This window comes from Poecilia reticulata, chromosome 11 (assembly GCF_904066995.2).
Source record: "Poecilia reticulata chromosome 11, P_reticulata-male-v2, whole genome shotgun sequence".
NCBI classification, from domain to species: Eukaryota; Metazoa; Chordata; class Actinopteri; order Cyprinodontiformes; family Poeciliidae; genus Poecilia; species Poecilia reticulata.
Genome location: NC_088840.1, coordinates 28,723,692 through 28,733,033, shown reverse-complemented (window position 1 = coordinate 28,733,033; position 9,342 = coordinate 28,723,692). Strand labels below are relative to the sequence as shown.

Genomic DNA, 9,342 nt, shown 5'->3' with positions numbered 1-9,342 from the left:
ACCGAAAGCTACAGAATTTGGTAAAAACTGTGAGCTTTGCTGAAGTAAATAAAGACACAAGTTCAAATCCATGCTGAGAGTGGAGCTCCTTCAATCAGGGCTCCTCCGCAGCTCTGATTGGCTAAGCAATGTAACGTGATCCTCTGATTGGCTCAGCAATGTAACGTGATCCTCTGATTGGCTAAGCAATGTAACGTGATCCTCTGATTGGCTAAGCAATGTAACGTGATCCTCTGATTGGCTCAGCAATGTAACGTGATCCTCTGATTGGCTAAGCAATGTAACGTGATCCTCTGATTGGCTAAGCAATGTAACGTGATCCTCTGATTGGCTAAACAATGTAACGTGATCCTCTGATTGGCTAAGCAATGTAACATGATCCTCTGATTGGCTAAGCAATGTAACCTGATCCTCTGATTGGCTCAGCCAATCAGAGGATTGGCTGAGCCAGAGCGGGGTGTCATCACGACTTTACACAAGTGTGTGTTTACCTCCGCGGTCGGCGGAGGCTCCGCTGAACCCCTGAGACCGACTCACCGAACCCCTGGGGTTCGATCGGACCCAGAACCCAGGAACCACTCTCCTGGGTTCTGGGTTCTGGGTTCTGAACCCAGGTTAAGAACCACTGGTTTAGACCAATCATTGCCATAAAGTGTTTTCTATTTTGATGACTTGGACTTGAACTTTGTGTCAACAGTCTTACCTGTTCGAACCAGAAGCTGTTGCCACAACACGAATGAACAAATCTTGTAAGACCTAAACATAGTTAGCGACTTAGCTAACGCTACCACCAAGAACATCTCTGAATGGATTTGGATTATGTGTTCCCACAGACAAAAACGCAAAACTGTTTATGTAATAAAACTATTAAAAACGGGCAGAACCTCCAGGAGCTAACAGCTAGCGCGCAGTGCTAGTGCTAAACAACAGCCAGGACGTCGCGTCAACGAACAGGAACACACACCTAGAATAACGTTGGTTTTCACTGTTTTCATCCCTGGACTTTGACTACAAAATCTCTGCAGCAAATAACGTTACATAACAGTTAAAGAAAACATGAGGAATGGAGGAAACTGAAATAAAAAGATAACGACACAGCACCAGGAGAGACTGAATTCAGCTTCTGTGCCGTCAAAGACAGGATGTCCATGACTCCGTAAAATGTCTTCAATTCATTTTAAATATTGAGTTGTCCTTTAACATGTTGACAAAAAGTCTTAAATTTGTCTGGACAGGACAATTTAACCTCATATATTCTATGTAGTGTCACATTTAGACATCTTGATCACGTTCTGTGAAGGTTGACGCTACCGCTAACTCACTGCTAACTGACCCTCTCTAGCTAGCTGCTAGCTGGCGCTTCACACCTGAACTCAGCCTCCCAAACACAACGGCTACAACTCTGGAAACTTGTGGAAGCCTTCTCAGCTCGTTTCTTTTTTTTTTTCTCAAGGCATATTTCTTGATTTTGGTCATGGAAATAAAAGTAACTAAGTCAGAGTACAGTGGAAAAGAAAAAGTTGTAAACTGGTGTTATATATAGCCTTAATGTGAAAACGCTAACGGTGAGTAAGCAGCAGTGTGTGTGTGTGTGCTTTCAGGATTTTATGGGTAAAGTCCAGCAGTGTTTGTGTAGGTGACTGATTGTGCCCATGTGTGGAGCAGGAATGAGGAGGCCACATTATGGGAAGAGTGAACAGAAATAGCTCTGCGGGATTCGGGCCTCCAATGACCTCAGCGCTCCGAGTACTACGAGTTCTGTTTAGTCTAAACGCCGCTGCGTTTCAGCGTGACTCACACCAGCTTCACCAGTTCACAGGAAAACCTCTGCGTGGGTTTGGGGATGATCTCTGCATCGACTCGCACGCTTTGCTCCAGATGAGCGGATGTTGTCTGAGGGCAGGTTCTGTTTCCGACCCGTTTATCTGTAAGGAATTACTTTTGTCCTTTTACCCAGGAATGACTCAGGTTGACTAAACGCACAAATGATGAGAGCGGTCGTTTTCATGTACAATAAAGTCCATACTTCATATTCTGGTAAACAGACATGCTAACCGTTGAAGCTGTGAGGTCAGGAGGACGTTGCTCGCTCTTTTTCCAGTCAGCAGCCGGTTGTTTTCTGGGATCTTAATGTTTTCCGTGTGTTTAAACTCCAACATGAAGCGGGATTACGTGAAGATGCCAGTTGTGTTTTGGTTGCTGTGCCAGAGGTTTTCCTGTGGGTGGCTTTGTTTGTTTTCTGCTATATTTCTTCCAAAATAAAGTACAAAAATAAACTCAGAGGGCTTGTTTCATAAATCGCATTTGGTCTGTCACGTCTTACATAGCAACAAGGCGAACAACATTCCTTCTGTTGCTGAAATAGCTTCTCGCCACTGATTTTTCTGTTCTTTTTGCAATCAGATCTATATTTCTGTAGTTTTTATTTCAATGTTTCTGTGCATTTATCCAAGAATCTGTCAACTGCACCAAAAAGCTGAGCACATTTCTCAGCAGGAGCTGCCGTGCAGCACAGAGATCATTTTAATGCTCCTCGTTAGAAAGAAAGTGGAAGAGATTCAGTTGTTATGCTAAGCTTGAGTGAAATCAGTGCTTTTAAAACGTTTTAAATGGTATCCTGATGTGAAAATAATGCTACATTTACTTAAAACATATTAGTTTACAGAATATTCAACCTTTTTTGAAGGTTTTGTGAATTTACGTTGACTCAAAACATCTGATTTTTATGGAATATTCATACTTATTTGAAGGTTTTGATGCAGAGAAACAGAGAAATGTACGGCTGACTTTAGCCAAAGATTTGGTTTCTAGAGAAAACTGGGATCCTGGATGTGCAGACGGTTCACAGAGCCAGTCTGTCTGCAGTTCATGGACTAAGTGAGGAGATAAGATGGACAGATTGGAGCTCAGGTGTGTGTCCCCAGGTGTGTGTCCTCAGGTGTGTGTCCTCAGGTGTGTGTCCTCAGGTGTGTGTCCCCAGGTGTGTGTCCCCAGGTGTGTGTCCTCAGGTGTGTGTCCTCAGGTGTGTGTCCTCAGGTGTGTGTCCTCAGGTGTGTGTCCCCAGGTGTGTGTCCTCAGGTGTGTGTCCCCAGGTGTGTGTCCCCAGGTGTGTGTCCCCAGGTGTGTGTCCTCAGGTGTGTGTCCCCAGGTGTGTGTCCTCAGGTGTGTGTCCTCAGGTGTGTGTCCCCAGGTGTGTGTCCTCAGGTGTGTGTCCCCAGGTGTGTGTCCCCAGGTGTGTGTCCTCAGGTGTGTGTCCTCAGGTGTGTGTCCCCAGGTGTGTGTCCTCAGGTGTGTGTCCTCAGGTGTGTGTCCTCAGGTGTGTGTCCTCAGGTGTGTGTCCCCAGGTGTGTGTCCCCAGGTGTGTGTCCTCAGGTGTGTGTCCCCAGGTGTGTGTCCCCAGCTGTGTGTCCCCAGGTGTGTGTCCCCAGGTGTGTGTCCCCAGGTGTGTGTCCCCAGGTGTGTGTGTCCTCAGGTGTGTGTCCCCAGCTGTGTGTCCCCAGGTGTGTGTCCCCAGGTGTGTGTCCCCAGGTGTGTGTCCTCAGGTGTGTGTCCCCAGGTGTGTGTCCTCAGGTGTGTGTCCTCAGCCCGTTCTGAAGTCTCCTTATCTGCAGCTGTTTGGTCAGGATAGGATATTCTGGCATCAGCTCACCTGGAGCTGAGCAGCAGAGCAGTGTGATGTAAACGTCTGGATCGGGTCGAGCCGATCCAGACGCTGATAGTTCTGTCCGGACCGGACGGCTTTGGCTGCTCCACTGACTCAGAAAGTTTCCGTGTTGGACTCGGCCGCATACCGTTGGCGTCTGCTCCTCTGCTTCCCGACTTCCAGACGAATTACCGCAGCGCTGAGATGGATACGGGTCCCCTGGGGGACCGGCTGTCCCCTGGGGGACCGGCTGTCCCCTGGGGGACCGGCTGTCCCTTGGGGCAGCCGGCTGGAATAAGCGAAGTTTCAGGTTAGCACCTTCCACTGGCTGCATTTCTGCTCCTTGCAGCTGAGCAGCCATTTTTACCATCAAGCCTCCTGGAGGCTGGGAGGCTTTAGCAGGACTTCCTCAGTTCTGATGCTGATTTGATTCAGACTAAACACTTTTTTCATCCAGTTCAGAAAAATGATAAATCATGCAAATGGAAATTATTGAGCTCGTTTTAATTTATCACGCGATTAATTGATTATTAATTGTTTACTGCGACAGGCCTACCTGTCAGGTTGACGTTTGTAGATTCTGTTGCAGTGATCAGTGCAGCTAAAGATGGACGAGCTTCTCTAGATCTTGTGGGAAATTCGTTCTTTAATCCTGGAAATGTCCTTCAGGTGATAGAAGGCCGACTTTGTAGCCGTCTTTATGTGGCTCTGCAGGTTCAGGTCCATCTCTGCATCCAGATTTAAGGTTGTTTATTGGCTGAAACGCCGTCAGAACATCCACAGACGGGACTGGGTTTACGTCTTAAAGGAAGCAATGAGAACAGGATTTAGTTACTCTCTTGTGCTTAAACGTATAAAATGTGTTTTAATAAATTAAATAAAAAGCAGCTTTGGGTTCTTTAAAGTTTGTCTCTAAGTAGAAGTTGATAAATAAATAGTTTCTATGAAATTAAAGAGAGATGTTTGTTCAATAACTTTGTGTTGTGCTCAATATTTTCCATCGTAGAAACTTTTATTTAGTCAGTAGTAATTTTGTCTCCCTCTGCATCACCCTCCTGCTGTGGCAGGCCACAAACAGTCAGTCAGTGGGCCGAAAATGGCCCCCAGCCCACACTTTGGACACCATTACTGTAGGCCAAAACATTTTTTACCTTTTAATTGATCTTATCTAATTTAATCTGTCATTTTTGAGTCGTACTTGTGTGTAAATCTTTGATAAATACAAACTTTAAAGCTTCTAGCAGCTGTTTGCTGGATGATCAGGATTCATATAAATCATTAAAGGTCCAGGATAAACAGGAACCTTCTGCCAGCGATGAGGGAACGTAAACTTGCTAGGCATTCGCTTCTGGCCGCATCTGAGCAGCAGCCGCTCATTTCGTTACCACAACATTCTGGTTCTGCTGCTGCCCTCCAATAAAAGCCCATCAGAGTAGAACGTTATTAACGAGGACAAGTAAATTACCCGACGCAGACCAAAACAGAAACTCTGGGCCCTCAGGGAGCCGCTTTCCTCAGTGAGAGAGCCGACATGAATCAGCTCGTCCTCTCCTGACTGGAGGAGCTGAAGCTCATCCTCCTCATCATCGTCATCATCGGTCACTTCTTCAAAGAGACGTCTTCCCTTTAATCAGGCAACCGCTCGCTGCAGCAGATTACCGCCTCCGCTCGCTGCTTCCCAGAGAGACTGGGACGGTTTTCCAGCTCCAGATCAACCTGCTGGCTGTGGTTCTGGTTTCTACCTCCGTTTGCATCAAACGGGTTTGTTGTGAACACCTGCCGCTAGAGAAGCCATCAAAGCAGGCAGAAACCCCCGGCGTGTGATCCTGCAGCCGCTCAAAGGAAACCGCAGACCCCGCCCCGCTGGACCCCGGCAGCAAGCCCTGCTCTGTCCACCTGTCAGGGCCAAACCGTTCGTAGGACCAGCCTCTAACGGCCCAGTCCGCTCCAACTGGGAATCCAGGGACAGAAACTGGTTAATAATCTGAACTGAGCACCAATAGCTGGTTTTAACCCAGATTAAACGATATGTCACAGAGCAACGTTCTTCATGTTTTAGATGTGTCTCTGTTTCATCACATCTGATCACCTGTTTATCACCTGCTGAACCAAACCTGTGGGGTTGAGATGTTTTCTGGTTCTGACCCACCTGAATGTAACGACTGGTTCAGTAGCGGACCTCCGCAGAACTTCATGGCTGCTAAGGAGGTGATTGGCCATGAAAACCAGGGACATATCTAAAGCATGAAGGACAAATACCATGTTAATGTAGCACATTAGCATTAGCTTCCGCTAAATACCATGTTAATGTAGCACATTAGCTTCCGCTAAATACCATGTTAATGTAGCACATTAGCTTCTGCTAAATACCATGTTAATGTAGCACATTAGCTTCTGCTAAATACCATGTTAATGTAGCGCATTAGCTTCTGCTAAATACCATGTTAATGTAGCACATTAGCTTCTGCTAAATACCATGTTAATGTAGCGCATTAGCTTCTGCTAAATACCATGTTAATGTAGCGCATTAGCTTCTGCTAAATACCATGTTAATGTAGCACATTATCTTCCGCTAAATACCATGTTAATGTAGCACATTAGCTTCTGCTAAATACCATGTTAATGTAGCACATTAGCTTCTGCTAAATACCATGTTAATGTAGCGCATTAGCTTCTGCTAAATACCATGTTAATGTAGCGCATTAGCTTCTGCTAAATACCATGTTAATGTAGCACATTATCTTCCGCTAAATACCATGTTAATGTAGCACATTAGCTTCCGCTAAATACCATGTTAATGTAGCACATTAGATTCCGCTAAATATCATGTTAATGTAGCACATTAGCTTCTGCTAAATACCATGTTAATGTAGCACATTAGCTTCTGCTAAATACCATGTTAATGTAGCGCATTAGCTTCTGCTAAATACCATGTTAATGTAGCGCATTAGCTTCTGCTAAATACCATGTTAATGTAGCACATTATCTTCCTCTAAATACCATGTCAATGTAGCACATTAGCTTGCGCTAAATACCATGTTAATGTAGCACTTTAGCATTAGCTTCCGCTAAATACCATGTTAATGTAGCACATTAACTTCCGCTAAATACCATGTTAATGTAGCACTTTAGCATTAGCTTCCGCTAAATACCATGTTAATGTAGCACATTAGCTTCTGCTAAATACCATATTAATGTAGCACATTAGCTTCCACTAAATACCATGTTAATGTAGCACATTAGCTTCCACTAAATACCATGTTAATGTAGCACATTAGCTTCCGCTAAATATCATGTTAATGTAGCACATTAGCATTAGCTTATGCTAAATACCATGTTAATGTAGCACTTTAGCATTAGCTTCTGCTAAATACCATATTAATGTAGCACATTAGCTTCCACTAAATACCATGTTAATGTAGCACATTAGCTTCCACTAAATACCATGTTAATGTAGCACATTAGCTTCCACTAAATATCATGTTAATGTAGCGCATTAGCTTATGCTAAATACCATGTTAATGTAGCACTTTAGCATTAGCTTATGCTAAATACCATGTTAATGTAGCGCATTAGCTTCCGCTAAATACCATGTTAATGTAGCACTTTAGCATTAGCTTATGCTAAATACCATGTTAATGTAGCACATTAGCTTCCGCTAAATACCATGTTGATGTAGCACATTAGCATTAGCTTCCGCTAAATACCATGTTAATGTAGCGCTTTAGCATTAGCTTCTGCTAAATACCATGTTGATGTAGCACATTAGCATTAGCTTCCGCTAAATACCATGTTAATGTAGCACATTAGCATTACCTTCTACTAAATACTATGTTGGTATAAAGCATTAGCTTCCACTAAGTACCATTGCAGGATAGTACTTTAGCATTAGCTTCTACTAAATACCATGTTAGCATAGTTCACTAATGTCAAACTGGAGGCCTGCGGGCCAAATCCGGCCCACTACAGGTTTTTATGTGGTCCTGTAGGCTCTAGTTTACCACATAAATAGAACTGTAAAGATAAAAGTTGCATGCTTAATTAATATTTATTGATCAAATCAATTCAGTTTTTATCTGTAAACGGCCAAATTAACAATGTGAAAACATGTTCAATGTTATTTAACTTCAGAAGGTTTTCATCAAAAGCAGAGAGAGCTATTTATTAATATTTGATCATTTATTAATGTGCGGTTTTATCAGCCTCCTGCTCCACGTCCCACAGGACTTCTGTCGGACCGAGACCTGGTCACCGTGGCAACCACTGGGCTGACGGGATCCAGTTCAGGACGCCAGTTTGAGGCGATCAAAGGTGTTCTGACCCGGTCCACTCAAACCCAGTCAGATCATATTGTTGCTGCTGTTGATGACTCACCTGAGAGGAGACACACCTGTCTGAGGGGGGAGGACGGGGGACAAAGACTGGCAGGAAGACGTCAGGACTCTCTGATGTCCCTCTCAGCTCAGATTCAGTTACAGAAAAAAACCAGAAACACAAAAAGATGAAAATCTGTGAGCTGAAGAGAAAAGCTTTGCGAACCGGTTCCAAAGAGCCGCAGGTCCGAACAGAACCTGACTGATTCCCGGCTGGGATCCGGTTACCACCAAAATCCCCACGACCCAGAGCCACTCGGAACCAGAACCAGTTCTCCTCTCAGGAAACGTTTCCTCTGGAAAACAAGGAGAAGGAATCCACCTGCTGGCCGAGCCGGGAATCGCTCCGACCCGGAGAGCCCATCAGAACCGGGGGTACTTCTGGGCTTTCATTACACTTTAGTTTCATTTCAGTGGGTTTGCACATTTTTATTAGTTATTATAAGTTAAATATTGTTTAGTTTTTATTGGTCAAATAGTTTTATTTTTTTCATATTTGGTTAATTTTCAGGTTCTGATATTTGACTCGGTTGCTGATCAACACTCAGCAGCAGAAAACATTTTAAAATATAGACTCAGTTATTGTTCACTACTGTGATAAACTATAATATTGCTGTTTTCAGACCAGTTCCGGTATTATAATGGTAATTAAGGCATAATAATGCAAGAACACATTCTCAAATTAATAAACTTTAAATTCTAATGAACATTAAACACTGAAAGACATTTTAAAATATCCAAAATAAATAAACAAAACAACAGAAACAGCAAATAAAATGAGTCATAAAGTCTGTAAACAAAATTATCCTGAAGCCAGTTGAGACCAAAACACCAAACTGAAAACTTTATCATCCAGTTTTTGGTAGAAAGAGAGAAAAACGATGAATCATGCAAATTGAACTTATCAATTGATTTATTGATTATTGTGACAGGCCTCATCATTTCTGGCTGCACTGGGAGGAACCGAAGAAAGACGAGGAAGAAACTTACAAAGGAAGGAGGGAAGGAGCCTAGGAAAGGAAAGGAAGGAAGCGACCTTCCTGTTTTCAGGTCACCAGGTGTTAAAGGTCACGGGGTCAGCCGATGTGAGCTGGAGGTCAACCTGGTTTGAAACTGGGGTAAATTTTCCCAGAATCCTCCCCGGCCTCAGAAACATCCAGCTGGTTTGAGCATCTGCTTGATGTCATGCAGTGAAAACTGAGCCAGCAGTTTTCCTGAGACTCACCTGTAAACTCAGGACGCAGTTTTCCTGAGACTCACCTGTAAACTCAGGACGCAGTTTTCCTGAGACTCACCTGTAAACTCAGGACGCAGTTTTCCTGAGAC

At 43.9% G+C, this 9,342-nt stretch overlaps 1 long non-coding RNA gene across 1 annotated transcript; it reads right to left on the bottom strand.

Annotated features, from left to right (window-relative positions):
* Positions 1-4,316: 4,316 nt before the first annotated feature.
* Positions 4,317-8,190, bottom strand: LOC108166710 (uncharacterized). The gene is made up of 3 exons (XR_001777064.2): positions 8,018-8,190; positions 5,793-5,880; positions 4,317-4,444 (listed from the first exon to the last, which is right to left on the bottom strand). It is a non-coding gene; the product is annotated as an uncharacterized LOC108166710 (long non-coding RNA).
* Positions 8,191-9,342: the final 1,152 nt, after the last annotated feature.